This window comes from Chinchilla lanigera, unplaced genomic scaffold (assembly GCF_000276665.1).
Source record: "Chinchilla lanigera isolate Chin_1 unplaced genomic scaffold, ChiLan1.0 scaffold00015, whole genome shotgun sequence".
NCBI lineage: Eukaryota > Metazoa > Chordata > Mammalia > Rodentia > Chinchillidae > Chinchilla > Chinchilla lanigera.
In genome coordinates this window covers 2,555,060-2,570,361 of record NW_004955416.1, presented here as the reverse complement: position 1 = coordinate 2,570,361, position 15,302 = coordinate 2,555,060, and positions in this window count along the sequence as shown.

Sequence of the window (15,302 nt, the reverse complement as noted above, 5' to 3'; positions counted from 1 at the left end):
GCTTGCCAGGCAGGCGCTTTGCCGCTGAGCTAAATCCCCAGCCCCCACAACAGGTGCTTAATGGATGCTTGAACATGTAATACTTGAAATGCCGTTACTCTGATTTCTTTCAAAAAACAAAAACATCAAAATAGTCAGCTATTTAAATATAAAATATCACCATAAAGAACTTCTCCATACTGTTTCTTATACCTTTAAAACTGAAATTTTATTGGCCCCCAACATATATGTTGATCTGCCCTGTTGCATAACATTAATGGAAGGATAAGCACAAAATTTCATTTACTGTTTATGAAAAGACAGTTTCTCTGGCTTATACAGCACTTCACATTGCAGCAGGGAGAATCTGTTTTACCTAATAAGCCTCTCTTCTCCTTTTGTGGAACCACTATTGGTCTGGCCTTGTCTTTGAAGATAAAGGAAACTAGTTCCCGGAGATGTTAAGCCATTAGGTTATATCTTACATGATTTTACCACAAGTTGGTTGACTGATTTTCCTGTTACCTCACGCTGTGCTTATAAGTATTTAAATGTACTTTTATGTTCTGCCAGTTTCTCACCCTCTATCACATCACACAAACTTAAGTGATAACTGAAAAGACATTATCAGCTCCAAATTCAGAACTAATATGCTATTTTTAAAGTTCTTTAACTCTCAAAGTGGAGCAGCCTGTTACTCTCTATTATTCACTTGATTTAAGCAATAGTAAAATGATAAATCTCACCTGCAAAAAGACAAGAAGTAAAAAATAACCAATATAAAGACTGTGGATGGTCTTAAAAGTTTAAATAATTACTCATTCCATCTTTAAGAATTTTTTATAATTTATCTATGCCTGTGCTACTCCCGGGAATATAGAGCTATACTGTGTATCTCTTTAAGTAGCTCTAAGATTTCTTCTAATTTTTAGAAAAGAAATTTATGCTTTGACAAGGAAATGTGGCCATAAAAGTTATTCTCCTTCTCAAACTAGTTTTTATTTAAATACCCCATTTTTTTCAATCTAGATATTTTTCTACAATCAAAAGTCTCTCCTAATTCTCTGGAATATGGTGCCAAGATGTCTTCAGATGGCAGAATAATTTTAGCTACAAACATAAAGGTTACAAGCTGAAGCTTCTGTGCAGGTCAAGTGAAGGACCAGCAATCCCCCAAAGTCCTGCTGTTAGGTAAAAGGAGCCTAGTGTTCAGCCACAGGATCCACCTTTGTCTTCATATACACCACTTTCTCTGCAAGTCATTATAAAAGTTTGGAATTCTGTAGCATAATTCTAGCTTTATCTAGTCTTGAAAACTCTACCTTTTTGGAGGGAAGGAGATGGTTTGGACAGACTCTTGCTGAGTGGTCTAGGTTCCCTTCCGCTTACTACAATAGGCAGGACTTAAAATTGCATCACCCTGCCTCACCTCCCAAATGTTAAGACCACAGGCATACATCACCACACCCAGATGTCCATCTTTATTTATTGTTAACTGTGATACGTTATACACATTTTCAGTAGTTGTATTACTAGGGCAAACAAGAAAACTTTTCAAATTCTAAGAAATTTCAAATTCTAATTAAATTATATCATCGTGATATGAGTTATACCTACAATTCTTATACCTTGTACAGTTATTATACCTACAATAATCCTGAATCAGTGAAATTCTAATCTTATCAATATATATTACTTATTTTATAAAACTCTTGCCATTTAAATGTCAGAGATGATCTGTGGATCGTATAGTATGCACTTTTAATTGATATATTTTTCTTTGTACATTGACAGTATGTTATATTTTTTGCACCATTCATGATTGATTTTACATTCTCCATTTCTGTTTCAGAATCAGTGAGATTTAATTGTCAGATTTACAGAGTATTTTTGCCTCCCTCTATGGTGGAAGTAGGAGAGCAGAAGCAAGATGGTGTATGAAACACCAAACTTAGTTGTGCTGACGTTTTAGCCCATTCTTATTTTGATGCACAATTGTTTTGTTTCTCTTGTTCTTTACTTTTGTTACCATAATTAGAATTTAATTTTATTATTTTTAAATCAGCACAATGAAACTAGCTGAAAGAACAAAAACAGTGTTCAGGCAATAAAGAGATACAGTAAATATTGAGAAGACGTTGCATGCCAGTTACTTTATCTTTGAGTATAGAGTTTTTTCCCAAGCAGAAAAATAGTGAAAAACGTTCAGTTGAGGTCTTTCTCCTCCTCCTCCCAACTGAATCAAGTCTTCTGTAGCCACGAAGTTCTTATTAATTACTTGAGTCTAAAGAGATTCATTTTCAGTAAGTTGAGAAATCCAGATTTATCTTGTGACTTGGTAGGAGTTGCTTGGTGGCAAGAAAGCAGGTTTCAGTAATGAAAGCTGGCAGGCCAGGGTGTGTGCTCCACTCTGTCGGCATATGAAATTATAGCACATCATTCAAACAAAACCAATAGTCTAACTTTTATGTCCTTTGCTAGGTACAGTGAAAATTTTATTATTCTTTGATCGTTTTATTCTTGCTTTCATCGTGTGCCGTAACAGAAAGAAGAAGCTGAAGCAGATCGAATACACAAGATCAAAACTTGTGTTTTTACCAGTTGACCATAATGATCATAAAATATGCAAAGAAAGGTCACATAAAAAATTCTCACGTCTTTAAATCATCTCTAATATGCTGAATCATATTTAGAGGCTCAATTCACCTAAAAGAAAAGAATTTTGCCCTCCGTGTGAATGTCTATACATAATGGTATTCTTCAGTTGATGAAGAATCAGCAAAAGATAGTTTGTTTCCACATGCAAGTTGAGAGTAAATCTGATCATATTCTCGTTCTTTTAATTTAGCTTCTTCTGCCTCCCTCTTTCCCATGGAAAGAGAATATTTTTACAGAAAAGAGGAATTGTGCTTAGAGAAGGCCTACATAGCCATAAAACCCCTGTGAGAGATTGACTTTAAAGCATCAGCTCCTGAAGTGTGTTTGCATAGTAAAGTGTGGGCCAGGACGAAACCCAGGCTTAAACATTTTCTCCTTGTTATCACCTCGTTAAGCTCCCCATGCCTGAGCAATGCCTCCTACAGTCACAGGTATGGTGCCACTAATTAAGAAGTAGGGGCTCATTACCAATTCTCATTAACATCAATTGGAGTTTTAAAGCCGAATCCCTAGGCTGAAAATTTACCCCCTCAATGTTCAACACAGGTGAACGAATAAAAAGTCATCTCAAGGCCTGTGTCACGGGATAGTGCAAATGTGCTCTCCAAGGATGGACAAATCGCTCACTGCAGTGCAGCACTAATCCTATTGCTCAGGAAAAGGCCGCCAGAGCTTTGAGGAAAAATGCTGTTGGAAAGGGAGATACTGAAGGGGAAAGCGGGTGGAAGATGGGAAGTGAGGCTGACTGAATGTCCAAGTTATCATCTGAGTGTGTGTTGTCTCCAGTCAGAATATCTGGAGAAACAAAATCAACAAAAGATTATTTAAAACAGTGCCCAGCAGTGAAGTACTCAACAAATACTTTCTGAATTAATGAATAAAGAGATACATGTTCACCATTATGTTTTAATCTGCTGATGAAACTTCTCTCTCAGTCAGCATTTGTTTGAGAATTCGCTGGATCACATTTCTGAGCCTCATTCTGGAATTGGAATGTCTTAGAGACAACACAGTATATTATTTTCTTGGTGGATGTTCTTAGAATATTTCAAAATCTTAATTTTGTGAAATGTTAACATGTTGATTTGGTTGATTTGAGAGCTATTTTGCAATCACTTAAGTATAAACCATGTGAAAAGAAAGCTCTCTAAAGGGGTGGAGGATTTAGCTCAGCAGCACAGCACCTGCCTGCCAAGCGCGAGGTCATGAGTTTGATTCCCAGTACTGGAAAAAAAAAAAAAAAAAGTCTCTCTAGAAAAGGAAAACAATTTTCCCTTTCACCGGATAATTGTTTCTCTCCTTTGCAAACCTAGTGCATCACCAAGTTTTAAACTTAATTTATATTTTCCCTTATAATTTTCCTTCCTATCTCAATGTAAACAGTGACCTAGTAATACTCATCAGATTAATGTTTGCTCCCAAACTATGTGTTAGAAACTTATTTCTGGTCTTACAGAATGACCAGTTACATTTCATATTCTTTTATAAATTGTCCGTATTTTTCCTAGTTGGCCACATTGTCTATATTTAAATGACACTAATAATGTGTACCATGATTAATGTCCTCCCTCAAAGTGCAAGGACTTTCTTGTAAATTTTTCACGAGGTCAGGCTCTTTCATGATGTTGCTATCCAAATCATAGAATAGTGTACCTGGAAAAAGCCTCCAAAACACATAGTTAAATTCTCACATTTTACTTTTTAAATTATTACTGCATATTGGAGTACATGCTGACTGCGTTTATTGTGGGTAGTTCATATTCCTTTTTTGTTGTTTTTTTTTTTTTTTTTTTTTTTTTGGTTTTTCTCCGGTACCGGGGACCGAACTCACGACCTTGCGCTTGCCAGGCAGACGCTTTGCCGCTGAGCTAAATCCCCAGCCCCGTTCATATTCCTTTTAAAATCCAAAAGTTTAATTGACTTTCCCAAGCTGATTGGGTCATAGGATCCTGCCTAGAATTTTGGTCTCCTGATCCCAATTCAGCCCTGGAATAAGGTATTTTCTTTTTCACTCCAACATTGCTTCAAACTTGTAAGTAATCAGAATGAAAGAAACCCTGGAAGAAATATCCTTCTCTATATGGGACAACTGCTTCTTTTACTTAACAGAAGCTTGCCTTACCTCCTTGTAACCATTAACTTTTCATCTTTTCACCTGCTTAAAAATTGAAAGATGGTGATAATAGATGTGTAAATGCATCATAGGATGAATAAATTGTGTGAGTTAGAGAAGAGAAAATGAATGCGTTCGTGAAAGAGTGAGCACATCCATCAGTGGTTGCATGGTGTTTGCACCAGTGTGTCCAGGGGACACCTCACCTATCAATCATTCAGAAAGCTCCCTCCAGCTTTCAGAAGTGGGAAAAGATTTGACACTAAATCTGTAGAAAAGACTGTAGAAAAAGTCTAACTTTAAAGGAGGTCATTCAGAGACTCTTCTAGTTCCCAAAGGAAGAAAAAAATGGAAAAGGAGCAAAATGCCACAGAGAGCCATAATTCATAATTTTTAAGTACTGATTGCATTATGAGTCATTCTCATTTTATATTGATTCTCAAACATTAATTAAAATCATTTGATATTTCCTACCCTTATCTGAGCATAAAAAGATCAACAATTGTATACAGTTTTTGCCTTCAAGGAGCTTAAGAACTGAAAATGTTCATTCCCCAAAGCTTCCATCATTATATTGAATTATAATCCAATAATGCCCTTCCTCAGTGTTAAACATCCAAACATGTACTGAAAACATTTCAAATTTATGATTCACTCATGAAATAATTATTGGTCTCTTGCAAGCTACTACATTAGCTACTGTCTTAAAGTTACTTTTATACTGGTAAGGTAAGTAAAAAAAACGTAAATAATTACAACACAAAATAGAAAAAAAGAATTAAATAACAGAATTGAGTAGGCAACATTGTCTGTTCCAGATTTCCAAGAAGAGAAAAAGAACCATGGAAATAGGAAAATGTCTAAGTAATGAAAACTGTGTTCTCCTCAGAAGTGTCTTGGTCCTCATTAGCGTTGGCTCCGGAAGGTGGTGAGCCATTTACACAGCTAACTAAAGCAAGAGAAATACTGAAATGTCATTTTTTAAATGTTGCCCAGTGGTGAAGAAAGGTGGATAAGTAATTTTGCAAGAAGGAGGAGGTAATTCTCGCCATAAAGTCTTGACATCGAGACTTTACTGCCTTATGGTCAGTCTTTCTTTGCTGCATTTTTCAAATCAAGCAGTTGGGAAAAACTGTATATAAAGATCCCCATTAAAGTAACATTCTAGAGGAAAACCCTGGCAGCTAAACAATACCCAAGCATCTGCATTCCAGCCCAAGGACAACAGCACCAGTCATGATGCATACCATGAAATCTGTATCATCAAAACAGCGTGGGGTGTTTAGTATGGAAACCAAAATCATGGAGTTCAGAATTCAACAGATAGGGTTTGAATTCTGTCTCTGTTATTTGGTAGCCATCTCACCAATGATTTCCACTTTTCATCTACAAAAATTAACTTCATAATAAAAGATGATGGTGATTATTGCTTTCCCTCACTTTATTTCTTTATCACTCTTATCACAGAACAACTATTTCTTTAAAGAATCTGAGCATTTACCATACTGTGTCTCATGGTATTGTTTGTTATAGGGTTATCTATTGCCCTTTTTGGCTTGTAAGGTAGTTCAGGGCATGAATTTCTTAAATTCTGGTTTTTCTCCGGTACCAGGAACCGAACTCACGACCTTGCGCATGCCAGGCAGGCGCTTTTGCCGCTGAGCTAAATCCCCAGCCCCCTGAATTTCTTAAATTCTGTAAGTGCCTAAACACTACCATACATGTAAGAGGGACTTAAAAAATGATTATTGATTTGAGTCTTATGGATTATGACAAAGACATGTATAGGCCCCAGGCCATGTGAACTGTGAACAATCTATAAATTCTTACCGGTCATTTTGTTTTGATTAGTATCTCTGTGGGCCAAGATTAACATTCAGCCCATAAGAAATTTTCCAATCTCATGTGTTTTCTACCACCACCAACAAAAATAACTACCATTTATTAAAGGATAACTAAGCCTTTCCCTACATTAACTTACATAATCAGTATAACTGCTCCTACAAAGATATTTGAATCCCATTGTTATTTTCTGTTGTCCCTCAGTGTCCGTGTGGGATTGGTTTGGGATCTCCTATTGTTACCTGAGACCCAGATATAAAATGATGCCTTTGCATGTAAACTATGCACAGACTCCAATATACTTAATATAAATCAGCACTACTTGTGATACCTAATATGACACAAATGAATATAAATAGTGTAACATAATAGTAAGTATTCTAAATTACTGAAGGAACCATGACAAGAAGAAAACTCTGTACATGTTCAGTATAGACACACTTTCTCTAATATCTTTGATCTACATTGGTTGAATTCACAGATGCAGACACACAGATGCTGATGGCCAGTTGCATATCATTAACATGATACTTAAAAGAATGTTAAATAATGATCTAATATTACATAGCTTATGAGCAGAAATGCCTGAGTTTTAATTCAAGTCTAAGCATAGAGTTCATACTTTTCTTATTATTCATACTATATTTATAGCATAATAGATCTTATATTGAACACTTTCACAAATGTGTTTATCAGAATTATGGTATCCAATAATGACAATCAGAGGTGATTAAGAAGTTTACAGTCACAAGTAGAATTTTATTTGTTTTCCTGAGACTTTGTAAACCACTTACCTATTTAATTTCTGAATTCTCAGGCCCAGTTCCCTGAACAACTCACTACAACTCACTCACGACAAATTTCGATGAGCCATTTGCTATTTATCCATCTGTCTGCTAGGAACTACAGGTACTGCTTCTTAACAAAAGACACTAAGGGTGGCATACAGAGCAATGTGTAGGAGGGCAAGTTTAGAGGCCATTAAATAGCTAAACAACTTCCAGATGCATCATTAAATTACAGCAACTATTCTGCCTCCTGATTATCTAAAGTCATCAAATTACACCAGCTTATAGCCTGTAGAAAGAACAGCAGAGTGATAGGTAGATTAACATTGCAACATATATATATATATATATATATATATATATATACACACACACACACATAGACTAGGTACCTGACTATCTGCAACATTTAACATTTTATAATACATAACTAAAACACAGAAACACAGAAAATCCAAAATCATTCCTGTGAGAAAAATTTCACAAAAATTCAATCTGAATCTTCTTGGTTTTTGACCTTTTTGTACTGACCCAGCACACACCTGTAATCTCAGCACTTAGGAGGCTCAGGCAGGACGATCGTCATGAGTGTGACGACAACCTGGGCTACATAGCAAGACCCTGTCTCAAGAACAAAGCAAAACAAAACAAAAGGATATACACCTATACTGACTCAGAATTCAATTTTTAAAAAGAATTATTTTTTCATGAATATTATGATACTGACTTAAAATGCTTTATCACATATTATACATACATTGAGGTTAAAAACATAAAATTTAGAGCCAGAAACTTGTGTGGCTCTATATTAATAGTAGATTAGAAAAGACTTAGCTCTTTAATTCTATTTTATCATGTGTTAAGCATGTGTAATGGTGTTATTTCAGTACATTATTAGTCAGGTTTTTTATTTATTTGTTTCTTTTTTAACTAAGGAAATGTACCACAAAGTAAATTTCAAAGGCATAACCAGTAATTTCTTAAGTGGTATATTCTGCAATACTGTTAAATTTTCTATGATCCAACAGCAGTTGTACTACAATGTATATAGGACAATGTAGGAAAAAGTAATTTTGTAAGCAGAGACTTTGGTTTATATAAATTCAAGAGAAATAATTCTCCACTTTAAAGAGCTAAAATCTATATAATTGTAAATTCTTATGATTTTGAAGTTTTAAAACGTTGTATATTTCACACACTCAAAACTGACTTTTTGGTACGAAGAGTCTACAAAATTTCATTGCAGTCTGTTTTCTCCGGAGCCAACACAAATTAAGCAAAGGAAAACCATCTCTTCCTATAGTGCTACTCTATTACTCAGACTCTCTGCCAATTGACTGACCCTTTCGTACACATTGAGGAGGCTCTGCCTTAGAATCAGGCTCTGAGATGAAGACTTGTATGCAAATGTACATGAAGGATGCTCAGGACAGGAACGGGAAGGGAACCTGGCATGATACAGCTAAGAGCAGAAGCCATGCTCTACAGGAAGTCTGGAGTGTTTATTATACCGCGAAATTTCCCAAGGAGGGAAGGGAACTGGGCTTTAACATCCCTAAAGGAGACAGTTACTAAGGTGTATAGCTCAGCTGCACAGTGCCTTGGCAAGCACAAGGTCCTGAGTTCGACTCCCAATGCCATAAAAAAAAGGAGTCACTGGGAAATTCCTGGGGGCCAAGTGGCTCTAGTAGCTGAGGGGTGTGTGCTCACCACACCACAGAGAACTGAATCCAAAGAAATGTTAAAGCATTGATGATCAAAGCAGTGACACTGTCTGATGCAGATTATCTCCTGGATAGCAGACGTGGAACTAGAGCCTGACTTAAGATCTAGGTTTCCTGTACAGCAGTTAAGAGTATTTTCATTTTAGGATACAGAAGTGAATATATATCTCCTCAGATATATTCTGATTCAGTGATATAATATCATCAGTTTCTATCGCTTCCTCTACTTCTGCGGTTTCTTCATCCTGATTGGCCCTCCCACCAGCTCGGTCTTCTCTTTTCCACAGCAATTCCAACGTTTACATACACAGATCATCACACACACAAAAAAGAAAGAATCCACATCCTAATTTTGCAATAAAAAATTCAATTACTTGCTAAGTTACAGCAGATTACTTGCTTAGTAGTATTCTAATTGATATGGTCACAGAAGTGCAATGTGTTTCTTGGCTTAAGCCTGTGTTTTCTGGTCATCCCTAAAATTGGCTTACGGCCATGAGTACAATCCATATTATTCAAATGCCAAGGTTTGGACGTTCAGCATAATATTAAAAATGTATAAGAAAATATATGATAGGAATGAATCTAGCAAATGGCTTTTAATCTCTTACTCCTTCGGTAATTTTCAGCCTTCTAGACATGGCAGTGTTTGAGCCAAATTGTAACCCAATTGGAATTAGTTTGCATAAGGGGCAAGGAATTTTCAGAAGTCCAGCCATGGTATATAAAGCATAGGATACACCACTACCACTGTCACTTCATCACCTCTCCTTTGCAAACAAATAAAAGAGTCCTTACTAACACTCAGTGGGAACAGAGGTTTGTCATTAAACACAGCTTTTTAATTGGTTGCTTCAAAAATTTCCCTAAGGCCCTAAGTGGGGCTTACCAGGTAAATGAGGCTTCATCACTAGGTACATGACTATCTCCTAACTTTTCCTTCATTCGCTCACTCATAATATATGCCAAGTACTCTTCTGTACCTGGAAGTCCAGTGGTGAGCAACGCACAGTGAGTACTGAGTACCTGTCCCAAATGGAACTTATACACAATAAAAAATAAGCAAAAAAAAAAAAAAAACAGGCATCTTTAAAAAGTGATACTGTGCAGAAAATAAAACAGAATAAACGAGGCTGAGGAAACAGAGTATTTATCTAAAGAGTAACATCTGGGCTAATATTTGATTGACAAAATATTGATTGACAAAAAAAAGTCAGGCATTGAAGGCCTTTGGCAATATCAAGCATAAGGGTACGAAACAGGAGTAAAGCATAAGGGTACGAAACAGGAGTAAAGCATAAGGGTACGAAACAGGAGTAAAGTCAACAGTGAGAGATCAGAAGGGAAAGGCTGGCAACGGGAGCACGGTGAGTGATGAGAGTTGGGGCCAGTCAGAGAGGACCCAGGACCAGCATGGGGGTACAACCTCCGCATCTCAGCTGAGGGAAGTTCCTGTTCAGTCCGAGGTGAGAGGCTCAGTCCTGCAGTCTTCGATCTCTCTGTTCCCGGGGTGGAGATCTGGGTTCAGTAAGTCCCTGCAGCATTCCACAAGTCCCTGACACAATCGCGACAGCTGGTTTCGCATAACAGTAATTTTCCTTTTATCGTTTTATATTCAAATGTATATTTCTTTTTTAGTTTTAGTATATTTCTTATAAAACCTCTTGAAATTAATGACTTTTAAATTATTTTAAAAACAAAACAACATCTTTTCTCCCCTTCTTAAGAAAATATGGTGGACACTTCTCCATGTCTGTCCATGTAATAATCCTCCATTCTTTGACTGGTTGGATATTTTATTGGTGGATATATGATAATTTACTTCTCTAATTACTTTATCTATTGATAAGTATCCAGATTACTTATGGTTCTTTACAATTATAAACATTTCTTCAATTCAACATTCTTGTATAAATGCCTTTCATTCTTGTTCAACTATTTACGTAGCATAAATTCCTCCTCACGGAACTGCTGAGTGAAAAGTATGAGAGTTAGGATAAATATTGCTAGACTTCCTATGAAAATGTTGTGCTGTACTCCTCCCACACTTGGCCAGTACTGGAACCTGTCAATCATTTTTATCTTTGCAAGTCTGAGAGAAAAAAAATGTTACACAAGTTCCTATTTTAGTCATCTGCAGACTTGGATTATTCCCACTCATTCCATGAATATTTTAACTCCAGGTTCTCTTGTCAATTTTGATAGTTACAGTATCTCCCAAAGGTAGACTTTTCCATACCTGTTGGTTCCTTAGCCGTTAAGTCTTATCATCATACACTGAACCTTATCATTACCAGTCACAGCAAGACCTCCATTTTCTCATTTCAATCATCTCGCTCTCTGACTGCCACCTTCTATCTTTGTATTCTAGGTATTCTGATTACATGGGACCTATAGTCATTAGTCCTATTATTGCTCACTGCTCATTAGCTCCCTCTCTTCCTTTCCTGGGGGTTCATCTCATTGCGGTGCATGATTATGATCACCACACGGATTTCCTTCATTTTCCTTCTCCTCTTTTCCTCCCTCCATTACAGTCAGAAAACCCCAGGTCCAATTAAGACCGATTCACTACCCACTCTTCACTTGCACCTGTGAAAGAAAAAAGAGGAAGAAAGAAAGGCAACGCATTTCCCAGACCTTCAAAGTTAGGTTGATTAGTCTCACTGCCAGCTTATGATAAGCTTATGAGCATTTGTCTTAACCAAGCACCTTAAGATAACCCAAACGCTTATTATATTCCCTAATTCATTCATTTTCAGACACTTCTGGGTGACTGGTTTACAGTTCCCCCTTTCCTTCTAGATGTCAAGCACTCTTCCTGCCTTTTCAGTTTCTGATAAGCTTAATCAAGAGAGATAATAGAAGCAGTGAAAGGGGAACTTCCAGTCTCCCCCTCCACATTTAATGGACGTTTTATCCATCTTCTTGATGCTGCAGATGTGCTCTCTCTGCAGCTCTCTGCAAGGAGGCTTGAAATCACAAATAGGCGAATGGATGTCAGTCTTTGCCTATGGGCTAAGCAAGGTACAGAGGCCCAAATTTTTCATTCAATTTTCCTTGTATGTTGTTATCAAAGTAAACAAAATCTAATGATCATACTAGCATAGAAAAGAACAAGCTCTGGAAATCATTTAGCCTCAAGAAAAAAATGAGAGGAGAGGGACAAAATGGAAACAAAGCTTTTGTAAATAGGGAGGGGATGAGGAGTAGGGGAAATGGGGAAAAAAATCCAGTTATATCATGTATAGGTGCAAATTCCCCATGATGGATGTAATCATTGTATACCTAAAATGTACCAGTATATTGAAAGGAACAGTTAATGCTTAAAATTTTTTTATATTTTGATCAATTTTGCATGCTTATATCTGGTAATCTGAGTAAGTGATTTGAAGGCAACAATATGCAATGGAATTACCATGGTGAATTCCTACCATCTTGTCTAGTGAAACTCTGTATTATCGCTAATGTTTTATCTAATAATTATTTTTTATTCTCTTTAATGGTTTGAACAATCTTCCATTCTTACATCTGGCAATGTGAGCAACGTAGTTAAAGATAACAATATGTAATATAACAACCACTGTTAATTTCTATCATTTTGTTTTGAAGCACTGTATCACTTTTAATGTTGTTGCTTTGTTTATCTTTGTGATGTTGGTATGCTGCTATTGTTCTTTTTTTTTTTTTACTACTCTCTTTTAAAAAACAGTACCAATAAACAATTAATAATAAAAAAAGAAAAAGAAAATAACAAAATTTTAAAAAGAAGCAAAAGGACTTTCTAAAGATATATACCTCCTTTTTTTAAAAAAAATTGAAAATTACAAGAAAGATGGCAGGCAATGTAAGGGTAGCTTCATGGTTTTTTTTTTCCGTAGAACTTACTAAAAATTAACAAAGAGCACTGAAAACAAAGAAACAAACAAAAAATGTGACTGATGCAAAACTAGGGAAGAACCAAAAGGCATTACATAAATATATAACAATTTAAACAAAATTGAAATAAAACGATAGGAATCTATACAGAATTCCTCTTTTAAAGAGTAATGTAATAGAAGGAAATAGTTTTAAAAGCTATTCTTTAAAAAGTATTTTAAAAATTGACCGATATTGTCCCAATTACGTTCACAATTTGAGAAGCAAAAATTCTGGGTTAAAATACCCTGTATTTTATCATTTCAATGCAATAGCCTTAAGCTTCAGATTGAAGGGCCAAAAAGCTCAGTCATGTCTATCGTAGCCCCAGGAGTTGTGAAGACGAGAAAGGGAGAGAAAATTTTGTATATAATTGGCTTGATAGTGAGTAGCAAGCAGCAAGGAAAGTTGATGAGATCAGTATGTGGTCAAACCTTACAGACCATAAAGAAAATGTCTGTGTTATGCTGAAATATGAAAATAAAATGAAGTCTAGAAGACTATCCACCCCCAAATTCTCCCAGTATGTGAGCAGATGAAGGAGGAGGTATAAAAACTAGAATTTCTTCTGACCCATGACCAAAACCAAATAATATTAAAAATTTCATAAAGAGAATTTATTGGGTGTCCAGAAATTTAGGGAAGGAAAGTCAAAGGAACTATTCCTTCACTGTTCTGGAGCTAAGAAGTTTTGTATAAAATAGCTCTATCTAGCAATAAGATCTATTGTCTTGGTTACTTTTCTCTCGTTGCTGAGACAAAATACCCAACGCCCAAAATGAAGGAAGGAAAGGTTTATTTAGCTTACAGTTTGTGGAGGTTTCAGTCCATACTTGGCTGGCTCCGAGGCAGAAGACAGCAAAGCAACAAGAGCAAAGGGGGGAATAGCAGCTGAACAGCAAACAGCCAGAGCAAACGGGAGGAATTGCGGCAAGCAGCTTCTTTCTCTGCCTTACTTTGTAAACAGGCTACCCACACCTAAGGGGCGTGTAGCTCTCACATAATCTCCACGCCCTCCTCTTCCACAGGCTCGGGATGTATACAAAGTAAGCACCCTGGCTTCCTGCTGAGTCACTTAGCCAAACCTCTAGACTCCCCAAGTTAACACAGTGTATCAACCATAACATCTATCAAATACATTTTACTTCTACAAAAAGGGGGAGGGAAGGAAGCATAGAAATACAACATATAAAAGTCAAGCACAGGCAGTCATGATGGTGCATGCCTGTAATCCCAGCACTCAGGAGGCTGAGGCAAGAGGATCACTGTAAATTTGAGGGCAGCTTGGGCTCTATAGAGAACTCCAGGCCAGTCTGCACTATACAGTGAGACCATGTCTCAAAAACAAACACAAAACAAATAAACAAACCAAAATAACAACAAAATTCAAACACAGAAGATACTTCAGAAAAAATGCACTTCCAGCAGACCATATTTTCAGAAATGCTTGGCACACTCAAGAAATTTGGGCTTCATGGAAAAAAAAAGATAAAAAATGAGATACCACAGGACAAGATGAAAAAGAAGCTAACAAAACTAAAGAAAAAAACTGAGAGAAAAATAAGACTATGAGAAAAATTTTAGTATATTAAAAACAATAAAGAAGGAACTCAGCAATGTAGAACACCTAGATCGTAATAAAGGACACAATTATGAAAAACAAGACAAAAAAGCTTAAGAAGGATCAAGTACTTGAAAATACCAAAGTAGATATGAAAAACAGTGTAAAGCTAACATATGGTTGTTATATGCTGGAGATGAGGTGAAAACAGACAAAATAAACCCACAAAAATTCAAAGAAAGCCTCCAGATGTGGAAAAGACCTGAGTCTATAGTTCAAAAATATTCCACTTTTTAAGAAATGCTTTCAAAAGAATGGCTAGCACTGATATATAACTTTGAGTAATTAACAGGCCAGAGTAAAGAAAGAATTAAAAGAAAGAAACATTTCTTAAAAGAAAGCTACTTAGGAGCTTAGATTTTTTCACATTACAAATATGAAGTTAATGGAGCACTTTCTATAGAATTCTCAGGTTAGAACTATGCATTAGGCAAATTGATATTCTTGAGGGAAAAATATATTTTCAGATCTGTAAAAGCATCACTCATGTCTGATTTGATAAAGCTTGGTTTAAGCTATAAACCAGTCTTTCATTTCCAAAATATGATGGATTAGATTCTAGGTTTACTATATGCTGTAAATAAAAATGCAGAATGCTCAATTCAAATTAAAATTCAGTTAAATAATGAAATATGCATAAGCATGGTGCACATGCTGTG